We start from the raw sequence: 13,600 nt of genomic DNA, 5'->3' as shown, positions 1-13,600 counted from the left end.
GCTTTACCACTGAGCTACATCCCCAGCCCTTTTAATTTGTATTTTGAGACAGGGTCTCATTAAGTTGCTTAAGGTCCTGCTAAATTGCTGAGGCTGGCTTCAAATTTGTGATCCTCCTGTTTCAGCCTCCTGAGTTACTGAGATTTCAGGCATGCACCACCATACTTATCTCTATTGTTTTTCATTAAAAAAAAATGTTCATGGAGATCTACTACACAGATGTCATGACCAGATTAGGGTCCAGTTAATGGTCTTGATCCACAGCTCAGAAAAACATCCTTCTAAGGATATGTGTGTAGCTGACCCCCTGCCTGGTGCACGGCCCCCTATGCAACAGGAGCTTAAGAATGGCATCCACTGTCAGATACTTGGAGCCAAGTCTGTGCTAGGTATTTTACCATCTATCTCAATCATCCTCACCGCACTCTAGCAGGTAGGGACTGAGGAAACTGAGGCTCAAGGTCACGTGGTAAGTGGCTTGGACAGAGCCAGGTCTTCATGACCACGGCACCACGTGCTCTCCGGGTGAGTCGTCTTCAGCCCCCCTCTCAGGTATACACACTGGCAGAAGCCCAAGCTCCTAGGAAGTCCTCTCCAGCTCCAACTACTGAAAAGCCACTCCTTGTATTAACCTACTCTTGGTTGGGGACAGGAGAAAGACACGAGAGGGCTGTTGGCCAGGTCCCAGGGCTTCACAGCCACTCTTCCTTCCCCTCATGGCAGCCCTGCTCCCCATCCTACCACCTCCAGCTAAACCCATTGAGGGGCAAGATGAGGGATTCCCCAGGAGGGCCTAGTGGACCATCTACCATCCCTCCTCACTGACATTACTATCCTGGGGCAAGTCCCTGGACCCCTCTGTGCCTCCATGTATAAAAATGAGGGTAATTGAATCCACCTCAAGTGCAACTGTGAGGGAGGGTGAGCCAATACAGGTGAAGCTCTTGGCACAGCACAGAGCCTACTAAATGTGAGCACTTACTGTGATTCCCAGCTCCAACTCAGAGCCCCACACCGAAGGCAGTTTCCAGGCTGGGGATGTTTCTCGCAGCACAGCACCTGCCTACCTATGTTCTAGCACTTGCCTATCTGAGTTCAACCCCCAGCACTACAAAAAAAAAAAAAAAAAAGTAATTGACACGAGCCTGGGTCAGTTTTTGCACACCAATATACTCTGCACAGGTAAAATGTCAACCTGGGCAGAGCGATTACTTAGTGGAGACCAGGCTCTGTTCTACGCACTTCCTGTAAACTAAGTCTTCTAATCCTCAGAATGAACCCACTAGGTAGGAATGATGACTGTCAACTCCAAACGGGGACACTCCCAGTGCCAGATGAAAGTGGGATGTGCTGTGGCCTGGCTGGTGCCATGCTAAGTGACATTTTCACCTGAACTTTGAAACGAGCTGGGGAGATAAGGAAACTGAGGCAGGCTCTGGCCTATTCCTGGTTTCCTGAGCTTTGCGCCACACTGGGCTCCTCTTTGAGGCTGGGCACTTGGACCTCGGCTCTTCCATCCGCCCCTACCTACTCTCAGCCCTACCCCTGCTCAGGGCCATCCCTATGGCCTCGAAAGACTTACTGATGCCAGTGCAGCTGCTGGCCTTGTCCCCATTCACCCACCCACCACACACTTGCACATACATGGGAGAGGACAGGGTCCTGCAAGGAGGCCCCTGGAAGGAGGTTCAGCTTGGGGGGGGGCAGAGCCAAGGGCCACATCCCCACCCCAGCCCCGGCCCCAGCCCCAGTTTCCTCATTTTCCCCAGCACTGTTTCTTACCCAGCCCCCTACACCTCAGCCCGAGAGGAAGTTGCACAATCCCCTGGGAGCTGCAATGTGGTGAAGGATTACTCACAGCACAGAGGGAACCGCGCGCCCCAAGGCCTCTCACTCACACCCACAAGCTTACCCGAGGCAGAACAGCTCCAATCTCACCAGCCCAGTGCTCCAGGCCTCAGAGTGAGCCCACCTCCCAGATGGAGGCTCTCACAGCTGCGCCACCTCAGCCTGGGCCCAAAGGTCCCCAGACACGGAGAGGGAGAGACACAGAGGGGCCATGATTTCACTGGGATCAGAGTCTTACCAGGCCTAGGACAGTCCAACCCCAACCCATGCCTCCTGCCAGTCCCACCCGGAGGACACTACAGTTCACCACCTCTCTGGCTGACCATACTCCCGCCACCTTGGCCTCTGGGCACCCAGTTCACAGACTTTCTCTAGCCCCCTTTGAAATGGGAGACCAAATATCACTCTGTGAGGCTTTGGGAAGATCCAAGCCACCATGAGTTTTTCGCTTGTTGGAAACTCTTGCTACAGATGTGATTTGTGTGCTTCCTTAACCCACAAAACATTTCTCTAACACCCTGTCAAAGAGATGTGACAAAGACTGCATTTACTGCTATTTCTGGTGGCAAAGGCATTCCCACCTTTAGTAGGTACTACTCCTTGTTGAGAAGGCCGGCAGCCATTAAAGTATTATCAATCATCTACATCTCCAGGTGGATGAACTTACTAGGCCCTTCCGGGAGAGCATGCTTCGGGAATGAAGAGGGTATAGGGGAAGAGCAGGCCATGGCGCCTGGAGAAGGCAAACGTTCCAACCAGGTGAGGCAAGCCCCCAGACAGAGAGCTCAGAGAGGCCTGGAGAGGATCAGCCCCAGCTCTGGTCCAATCTAGGGCCTCCCTGGGATAGCAAACTCTGGAAAGACACAAAAGGCGAGCAGGAGCCTGGCCCGGGTGTACAGAGCCCCCAGCGCTGACCTCTGACTCCCACCCCCTCACGGCCCTGAACCTGCAATGGGGCCTCAGATAAGGAACATGATAAGCACCTCTTATCACCCCACAACCTTGGACTCCTGTCCAGCTTAGGACAGAGTCAGAAGTGGTTCTGCCTGGGCCCCAGGGCTCCCAGAGAGCCCTTGGTTTCTGCAGTCCTCATCAAAAGGCAGGGGCCCTCAGGGTGGTTCCCTACAGCCCCTGGAGCAGGAAGATCCAGGGCCAAGGCTCGCAGCTCATCACCTGAGGCCTCTGGCTCAGCAGACAAGGAAACAGTCACTGAGTTGGGAAGCCTCCTCCCCTGGACAGGGCCCCCACAAGAATGCTTCCCAATTGCCAGCGCACCCACCACCGCCCCATCCTGATGACAGCCCCATTAAGGGGACAGGCAGCCACCCTTGCTACTCCCATTTTTCAGATAAGGAGTCTGAGGCTCAAAGCACTGAAATGACTTCTCTGAGGCCATGCCTCAAGTTTATGGCAGATGTCAGCTTCCTGGCTCTTTTCGTAGCCGAGTTTCTAACTTCAACAGCACAACGCTTGTGCCAGATGATTCTTTGTTGTGGGGGATGCTCTGTGAATCTTAGACTGTTTGGCAGCATCCCTAGCCACCGTCATCAGACATTGCCAAATGTTCCCTGGGGGTACCGAATCACCCCTGTCGAGAACTACTACCTTAGAAGCAGTTAAGACAGACACCTGCCAATTCTAAGTGGAAGGTTACATGGCTGAGGGCTCTAGCCCTGGAGTCTCCCCGCCTCCCTTGCCAGATGTTCAGGCAGGAGGTCCTGAAGGGTGGTGGGTACTCAGTGAGCTCTGTACCTCTGGGAAAAAGATGCCCCCTGGGAGGCACTGACACTTGGGGGCTCCTTCTAAGACCAAAGGCTACCCTCCCATTCCCATGCAACACACCAGCCCCTTTTCTGGTAGTTAGTATTACAGAGGTCTTTCCATTATTTTGATCCTAGACTCTTGTCAGTAAAAAAAAAAAAAAAAAAAAAAAAAAAATTGAGCACTGTCATATACCTCTTTCTTTAGTGTCAATCCCTTGGTATCCCTGATACACTGATTCCTCCTGGATAGTAAAATATGCAGATGCTCAAGCCCCTTATATAAAGTGGCCCAGTATTTGCCTATGACCTATGCACACCATCCTGTATACTTTAAATCATCTCTAGATGACTTATAATACCTAACACAATGTTAATGTTATGTAAATCTTTGTTATACTATATTGTTTAGGGAAAGAGGGCATCAGATGTCATCTCTGAACATCCAGGTTCAGAACAGATACAATTTTTTTTAGTTGTAGCTGGACACAATACCTTTATTTATTAATTTGTGTGGTGCTGAGAATCGAACCCAGTACCTCGCGCGCTAGGCAAATGCTCAACCAATGAGCCACAACCCCAGCCCTTAAGCATTTTTCATCTGAGGTTGATCGAATCCACAGATGCTGAACCCATGCATAAAGAGGACCAACTCTATATAATGTTTAAATATATTAGGCACATGAGCAAACATAAACAAAAACAGATGACAATGGAAATGGAAATGAAACTATGGTGAGCTACTGCGACTCACTCACCGGGATGGCAGAAATTCAACAGTCCAACGACACCAAGTGTTGACAAGGATCCTGAGCAACAGGAACTCAGAGGAGTTGCCAGTGGGGAGCAGATTGGTCCAAACACTTAAAATATTTACTGAAGATGAACTATGCATTGCATGCCTTGTGCCTGAACAATCCCACTCCCAGTTAGATACACTCTGAAGAAATCTATGTACAGATGCACTAGGAAGCACATACAAGGATTTTCTTACACTATTGTTCTTAGGAGCCAAGAAAGAAAAACCACCCAAATGTCAATGGATACCAGAATGGATACCATGTAGCAATGAAAAGGAACACTCTATGGTGACACACACGGATGATTCTCACAAATACACTATACTCTATGGTGACACACACGGATGATTCTCACAAATACACTACTGAGTGGGAAAAGCATGAACATCTGAACTGGCAAGAATATATCCAGGGTCACTCGTCTGTATTCCATTCAAAGTCACACAAAGCTAAACCCTATTGCTAAGAGCTGCAGACACAGCAGGGCAGATGATAAAGAGAACCAAGGAACAGGTTATCGTGAAGGTCAGGATAGTGGTTACTGCTGGTTACATGATAAGGAGAAGCAGAGATGATTATCATAAAAGTCAGAACAGTGGTCATCTTCCATCAGGGAAGGGGACCATGTTGATCTTGGAGTTCAAGCTGCATTTGCTTCTACATCTGGGGGGTGAGTTACCTAGGGATTCACTTTTACATACACATATATTTATGCTCTTTTTGGCAATTATGTTATAGTTCATATTAAAGAGGAGAAAAGGATGAGATATAAATAAACAGAAGTTCTAATTTCTTCCCACAACTGGTTTTTGAAAAATACTGTTATTAGGCCCCCAAACTGGTCAAGAACCTATAGGAGGGCTGGGGATGTGGCTCAAGCGGTAGCGCGCTCGCCTGGCATGCGTGCGGCCCGGGTTCGATCCTCAGCACCACATACCAACAAAGATGTTGTGTCCGCCAAAAACTAAAAAATAAATATTAAAATTCTCTGTCTCTATCTCTCTCTCTGTCTCTGTCTCTCACTCTCTCTTTATAAAAAAAAAAAAAAGAACCTATAGGCAATCACAGGTCTATAGTGAATGGGGATTTGGGGGGTTGTCTGTGAGGCCATTAGTTAGCCCAGGTTATTGGCTGTGCTTCAGGCCCTAGGCACAGGCCACCATAGCCTCTTTCATCTCCCACCCAGCTCAGGATGTCCCAGCCACCACACTCCCCTTCCTGGCCAAAGGCAGTGAAGCTGCGTTAGTCTGGGCACCTGCAAGCCACCTCATCCTACCTCTGGGCTCCTGACAGAGACCTGGAGGCTCACTGTGGGAAAGGCACCTCAGTCACCCTCTGAACACACTAAAAGAAGGAAGCAGAAAAAGAAGTAAAAGAGGATGGAGAAAAGGGAGGACAGAGAGCAGGCGACATACATTAAGGACCGACGTTCCAGGTGCGTGGATATTCCAGGAACTTGATGGAGGGGCAGAGGGGAGGCTGGGGGTGGGGGAAAGGAAAGAGGAAGAACAGAGAAGGTGCTGCAGGTGCGGGGAGCAGGGTCCAGGCCCAAGTCTTAGGACTCAGCAATGGACAGGTCCACAAACCCCTTTGTCTCAGGGTTTCTGAGTGGCAGGCGGGTGGCTCAGGGGCCTCCCCTCCTATTCAGCAGCCTCCAGAACTCCTGGAAGAAAGGACTCTGACAGGGCCTGCAGAGGTGTCCCCAGGTGAGAGGACTGGGGAGCAGTAGAGCTGTTCTTTTTGGGGTCCAGACAGAGGAAGGGCACACTCAGTCAAGGTCCCTGTGCTGGCCAGAGCCCAGAGGAAGCAAGCTCTTTGGGGCAAAGGGCTAGTTACTACCACGATTATGTTCACCCGTTTTTGTTCCCATGGAACATCCTCCTAACTCTACCTTCTGTCATTCCACCTGTCTGTCCTTTGCAGTGAGGCGGAGCCCAGTTGTTGCTCGACTCCGCAGGCTTGGCCAGCATAGTGCTGGGTATCCAGGAGGTGCTCAGGGCACACTTATTGATCCAAAGGTGCTGAAGGCCAGGAGGTTCTGGGGTGGGGGCTGAGGGGTCCCTCCTCTCAACCACATAGGGACAGCACCAGCTGGCTGAGAGGGCTCCCAACTCTACCACTCCAATCAGGCCTGAGCAAAGCCAGTCAGCGCTGCCCTCAGAGCAGCTGAATGCACCTGGCCAGGGCAGGGAGGAGATGAGAGACAGCAGGGGGGTGGACAGTATAGTGTGTCACCTCCTGGCCACTCCACACCCCTCAGAGACTAGAGGGGGCTGAGCAGGTGTTGTCCCCAAACCAATTATAAACAAGGCAGAGGACAGGCTGTGACTTCCCTTGGCAAACAGGAGCCAACAAACCAGAGCCCCGCCCCACAGACCCACTTGGAGAACTGGGGGGAGGGGGTGCTGGCAACCTCTCTGTGGGGAGGAACAGACTGAACCCCAAGCCAAGAAGGCTGGGCCTGCATCCTGGCGGAAGAGGGCAGGGCAGAGGCAGAGCTCAGGACCTTGTGGGGCTGTGGACAGAGTCCTGGGTATTAGACGGGGAAGCACCTGCAAGGTGGAGATTGTGGGTCAAGCATTTTTTGTGTCCTCATTTCTGGGCACATGATGGTGCCTTGACTTCCATTCACTCACTCATTCCACAAAGATTTACCGAGTATCCACCATATTCAAGGCTCCCTTCCAGGCTCCAGGTGATACCGCATGGAGCAAAACAGACCAGAGCCCTGACCTCAGGGCACCCACAAAGGGGTGCGGGCTCAGACCCCAAGCTCTTCCTTCAACCTCCTCTCCCTACCCTCCTCACTTTCCACGGGGTTTCACCCCAACTCCCTCCAGTTTCCAAGGGCTACTCTACCCCCACAAGCCCCAGGGTGAGCCCCCAGGCTCTCCTGACCATTCGATGCCTTCCAGGCCCTGGAAGATGGTAGACACAGCTACCTGCAACAGGGGTTCTCCATCTACCCTCCCCACCTCTGTGGGGCCAAGACAAGGAGAGAATGGGTTCTTTTTGTGTGTGTTTTATTATTTTTACTATTAATAAGAAATGCAATTCAAACAGTGATAAAATACTTGCCCGCTGTGGGCCAGAGTGAAACCCAACAGGCCTTTCGGCAGAGGCCCTCCAGTGATCTGAAGGGTTGCTTTGGGACTTGCCCCTATTCCAACAATGCTCCTGCAGCCCCCAAGCACCCACGCAGCAGCTTCAGCTTCTGCCACGTGTTCTGATGACCCTCTGGATAGCACTATCCTTCTTCATCCATCTTACTTGGCCTTCATAAGCAGCATATATTTCATTTTTTTAAAAATTTTTATGCATTTATTTATTTTTTACATGAGCTCTCTTATTATTATTGTTTTTTGCATTACAATTCTTAATACATCTTTATACCACAATTTATCATATCTCTGTATATAAGATATGTTGACACCAAATTCACATTTTCATACATGTATTTTGTATAATGATGAGGGTCTCCTCAAGCAGCATATATTTCTTAAGCACTGTCTTAAAAAATGGGACCAAGAACCATGTAAGTGAGTGGCGGTCAGTTTAATGGGATGTTGCAGTTTGGATATGGGTTGAGAGCTGTCTAAGGGTTCATATGTTGATATTTAATCCTCATTCGGAGGTATGAAGAGGGTAGAAACTGATTCTGACTATTGTGCTGAGACAGGGGCACTGGGGAGGTGATTAGGATAAGATCATTAGAGGGGGGCCCCCAGGATTGAATCCTGATGGTTTTATAAGAGGGAGAGAGTCCAGAAGGGACACACTTGTGCTCTGTATCTCTTGCCATGTGATGTCCTATACCACCTCAAGCAGGACTCTACCAGCAAGAAGTCTATCATCAGATATGGCCTCTTGGCCTTTGACCAGAACTGTGAGCTAAATAAACACTTTTTTCTTTATAAAGCTCCCCAGCCTCTGGTATCTTGTTAGAGTAACATGAAACACACTAATACATGAGCACTGGCTCCAAAAGGTGGGGGGACGGAGGGACACTAAATGGTCTCAAAAATGGTCCCTTCCCTTCAGAATGGACACAGGACTAAATGGTCACTATAGCTCCCTAACCAAGATGCCTGAGCAGTGGCAAGACAAGAGGCCCCAAAGGCAGTGGTTTTCTAAGTGTGCTCTGGGGATGAGGAGCTCTGGCATCACCTGAGAACTTGTCAGAAATTCCAATTCCAGACCTCCTGGACTAGCAGACCTGCTGAAAGGGACACCCTGGGGTGGGGACAGCAATCTGGGATTTAACATTCCTCCAGGGATTTTGATGCACTCATATGTGAAAATCACTGCTTAGAGAAATGGCATCAGAATCATTTGGGGCTTTTTAAAATAGTGATGCCTAGGCTCCTCCCCCTGAGGTTCAGATGCAGAAGTGTTTTCTAAGGGCTCCCAGGTGACCATAACATACGGCCAGGCTGCAGTAGGATGGAAAGGTGTGTCCTGATGGAGAGAAAGATTTGGTTAGTGGGAGGGGCAGGGGCAGGTGTGCAGAAGGCACCTGCATGAACAGGGCTGGGAGAAGGGAGTGCAGACCTGGGTTTCTAGACAGAGTCACCTGGAATTCCTGGAGAGCTCTCCACAACATCATATCTAACTCTGGGACCTCCACTGTCTGCGTAAGACTCAACAAGGTGGCCTGTCCCCAAGAGGCTTGGGATGACCAAACCTCATTTCCTCTCCTCATTATGCTCACACTTATGAGCCAGGACAGAAAGTTGCTGATGGCTCTGTCTGTTGCTTCTGCCCCTATCTGCTGCCCTTGGATCTCACCCGCTGTCCGTCACCCCACAGCAAAGCATTTCCTGTGGGCACCATAAGTCCCAGAGCCTCCCCTATCACTGGGATTTTATCTTTGCCCTCAGTGTCATCATAGCTAAAGAGATGGAGGAGGGGGAGGCACCAGGAGGACAGGGGAGAGTCACACCTAGGAGGGGGTAGTAAGCAGCCAGGCCAGATGCTCCCCAAGGAAGCCTGAGGGGCAGTGCAAGGGTGGCAGAGATGTTGCAGGCAATGCCAAGTCTCCTCCATCTGATTAAATGAAACTGGGCTGGGGTGGTGCACAGGGAGTGGTGGGAACTGTAGCCACTGGGCCTGCAAATTTCCATGGACAACATTACATATAAGAGCATTAGACACGCAGGGAGAGCTGATTGAACCCACAGGCCGTTATTCCCTCCCCGAAGCTCTCTATGCCTCTATTTCCTCACTTGAAAATTAAAAATGAAGAAATAAATTATTTATAAGAGTTAATCATAGCCAGGCATAGTGGCACACACCTGTAATCCCAGAGACTGCAGAGGCTGAGGCAGGAGGATAAGACAGTTCAAGGCCAGCCTCAGCAACTTAATGAGATTCTCAGCAACTGAGTAAGACCCTATCTCAAAATAAGAAATCAAATGACCTGGGGCTGTAGCTCAGTGGTAAAATGCCTCTGGGTTCAGCACCCCTCCCCCCAAAAAAAAGAATAACTAAATATTACTCTAAGTACTAAGTGTGCTTCATGCATCAATATATATCTTTCAGCACTATTAGGTAGGTGCTACTATAATCTTCATTTTTTAGGTGTAGAAACTGAGGCACAGTGGGGCTAAGCAGCTTGCCAAGGGTCACACAGAGGTAAGTAGCAAAGATGGGATTCCAAGCCCGGCCCCAGAGCCCACAGTGTGAATACTTCCACGTGACTAGGTTACACCTGGCCCAGGTGGCTATAGTTATGTCCCCAAAATACCTCCTGACTGCCTCACCAGGGCAATCTTTCACTAAATTTCAATCCCATAGACTCTAGCAGCCTCCCAAACAATCCTATATTCCTGCATTTCTGAACCCTGGTGCCTGACCTAGTGCCCTGGGCAAAATTCTGTAGTGTTCACATTGGCGGGAACCTCACAGATGATCTGGGTTCACAGGCATGGAAGCTGAGGCTGAGCAGAGCAGAATCTGCCCCAGCCACAGAGCCAGTCAGAGGGAGCCTACAGTCCCTGACTCCTAATCCAGTGCCCTTATGACTTTTGCTGCTGTCCTATTCTCCTCCAAAGGTCCCACAGCCTTTCCTCCACATCTGATTAAGCAAGAAAGTTCTGAGGGCGTCACTGTAGGTTAATGGGCATGAAGCCCACAGCACAAAGCTGGGCACTCAGAAGGGTCAATATGGGATGCTGCCCTCCCTTCTTGGGTCATCTGAGGTTTCCAAAGAGGCCCAGAGAGCTTGGTTTGAACCATCTTGTTGCCTGGCCTGGCAGGACAGATCTCATGAGGCTCCTTTGGTTACCTGTGTCAGTAGCTCAGAAGAGAAGTGGGGAGACAGGTGTGGTCCTAAGAAAATGTATCCTGGACGGGAAAAAGAAGGTCCTCAAACCATCATGACAAAACCTTTGAAGAAAGCACTCCTGGGGGGGATGGGGTTGTGCCTCAGTGGTAGAGCGCTTGCCTTGCCCACGTGAGGCTCTGAGTTCAATCCTCAGCACCACGTAAAAATAAATAAAGGTACGGTGCCCATCTATAACTAAAAAATAAAAAGAAAGAAAGCACTCCTGGGAAACCCTGAAGTGATCTCCTTTAGGGATTTAGTGTCCCTTTGGAGTCAGTTAAACCTGGGTTAGAATCACAGTCCTGCTATGCCCAGGCTGTTACGACTTTTAGTAACTTGCCTAACTTCTCTGAATGGGTATAATAAAAACAATAATTCCTATCTCATCTAAAGAGTTAACACACAATAAATGTTGGCAACTATTGTTAGTAACTAAATTTTATTATATTGCTCTAGCACAGCATAAAGACATGAATAGCCTCTTAATATGTTATAAATGTGTTATTGTTACACTCTCATACACAGGCATCTACACAATTCATCTACACAGAGGGAACTGAATACCTAGAATCTCATAACCACACACATAAACATGCATCCATTATACAAACTCCACATGAACCTCCAGGGCAACAGCGTGTACTCACCATGCACCTCACTCACTGCTCTGCCCTTAATCCTGGGAGGTGGGGGCCTTTTTAGTCCCTTCTCTCAGATGAGGAGGTGCACAGTCTGTGCCTACAGGCTCTCTGCATTCTGAAATGTGGACACTTCTGGCAGCTCTGGGAACCTCAGCACTATCCTGAGCCCCCCTCCCCCCATCAGAAGAGGCCAACCCAATTTCCACTGTCATCTCCAGGGCAGCCCCAAGCTGGGCCCCAAGTGCTGACTTCCCTCCATCCCCAGGACAAAGGCCCAACCTGGCTTTAATGCCAGCTTCAGTTGGGGAAACCCCTGCTGCCTGCAGAAATGGAGTTGACTTTGAAAAGGAAGAGACAGAAGCCTGGGGGTGGCTGGGCCACTCCCTGTGGGGGCAGGTGCTAAGTAACTCTATAAACTCTAGCTAATGATGCAATTACAGCCATAAACAGAGCCCCAGGAGGGATCAGGGCCAGAAGTCATACCCTCAAAGGGCAGCTGGGCCAGAAGGATAGGAATCCCTTCCCACCTATTTCCCAACTTCCCAAAAAGAGGATGCAGGGGAGCCTCACTGGCAGTGGGCATGGGCATCAGGTACCTCCACCATCTCAGGACCCTAAATGGGATCCTGCCTGCTCTGGCCCACCCCCTGCCAATCTCTGATTATAAAAAGCCTTGGCCCCCCTTAGATTCTGGGCTCACCTGAGATGTTCCCTGCCCCATCCACTATACCCCTTCCCCTATATCCCTTCCAAGGAACCCAGAACTAAGAGATCTGGGTCTCCATTTGACTCCACCTAATCTGAGTAAAGGGGAAAACAACACTGCAGCTGTAGCAGGTCTTGTAAACTGTAAGCGACAATTGACTCCTCTCCAGAAGAAGCAGAGCACAGAGTCACCCCAAATAGCCCTGCCCTTCATTACACCCTTTGGTTCACGGCTCTCCTGTCTCCTCAGCCAGGAGGCAAGCAGAAAGGAGCCTAATGAGTTGCCATTTTCCCTAGGACTGGGGAAATTGAGGCATGGTAAAAACATACTCCAAGACTACCAGGCAGGGCTCCCAAGGCAGCTGGCCCTTCCCCTTCCACTGCCAATAACTATTGCTGGCCGTCTCTCCCCAGACTGGGCAGGACCTGGGGGCTGTTTCCCAAGCGGGGTACTGAGCCTGTCTCAGAGGGAATAGGCCAAGGAGAAAGGCCTATGCCTTGGATCCCAGTGCATCCTATACCTAGCCACCCTAGCGGAAACCAGAGACCAGCCTCCACCTCACCCCAACTGCCTAAGAGTGCCAGATTCGGGCCAGCAGAATCTGGCGAGGGCGGGTGCGGGGGCTTGAGGCCAAGTCCCTGACACCTTTTTTTCCTTCCTTGCAAGATCAAGCACTCCCTCACTCAGTGTTGGGAGTGGGTGCGGTGGTAATTAATCGACAATTCCACAAAGAGCGAGCGCTAAGCAAAAAAGAAAAGAAAAAGAAAAAAATCTGCGCTCAAATTTAGTCCCGAAACTGTTGGCGCTGAACGGTCCCCAAGAACAGACTAGCGAGAGGACGACGGCTGGAACTGATAGGGGTTCGGGAAAGGACTAGGCGGTGAGCGGCAGGGGAGAATGGAAGGCGGGGGCCTGCGCAGAGCAGGCGCTGGCTCAGACGAGCCCCGCCCGGGCGCCCTCCCTTCCTCCCCAGAGCGCGGGGCCGGGGTGCGCCAGGCGGCTGCGGCGCGAACCTGCTCGCGCAGCCCGGAGCAGCTCGGGGCAGCCGTGCGTGAAGCCAGAACCCGCTCCGGGAGGGGGTGAGGGGCGGGTACCAAGGTGGCATCTATCCGCTCCCTTCGCGGAGGCAAGCGCACGCACTGGGTGGAAGAGCTGATCGGGGTACTGGAAGGGGGAGAAGGGAGAGTTGACCCGAGGGGCGGGGTAGCTTGGGGTGGGCTGCGCGGACTCAGGGGTACGGGGAAGGGGGCGTGCTTTCCCGGATTCTGGACCCAGAAGCGGCCGGGGTAGCGGGGCGGGGGCGGGGGGCGGAGGGCGGTGTTCAGGAAGGCGGGCGGGCAGCTGGGAGCTCCGAGGGAAGCAGAAAGTGCTGTGCGCGGTGGGTACCCTCTGGAGTTGGAGTTCCCTAAGGTAGTGGGAAAAAAAATGCAAGGGGAGAAAAGGACTGCCCAGAGACATCAGGGGACTGGGTCTGGGAGGCTTCGAGACTAAGGGGGAGGAAGGGACGGAAAGGGAAGGAG

General features: G+C 51.1%; 1 protein-coding gene across 1 annotated transcript in view; it reads right to left on the bottom strand.

The window, feature by feature from the left end:
• Tfeb (transcription factor EB) overlaps positions 1 to 13,600 on the bottom strand; it is a 45,169-nt gene that overhangs the window by 30,828 nt on the left and 741 nt on the right. The gene's annotated exons all lie outside the window — the stretch shown is intronic.

This window comes from Marmota monax, unplaced genomic scaffold (assembly GCF_021218885.2).
Source record: "Marmota monax isolate L192 unplaced genomic scaffold, Marmota_monax_Labrador192_F-V1.1 WCK01_AAM20220418_F8-fsc00127, whole genome shotgun sequence".
NCBI lineage: Eukaryota > Metazoa > Chordata > Mammalia > Rodentia > Sciuridae > Marmota > Marmota monax.
Note: the sequence above shows the minus strand (reverse complement) of the source record. Positions and strands in the feature narration are given on the sequence as shown.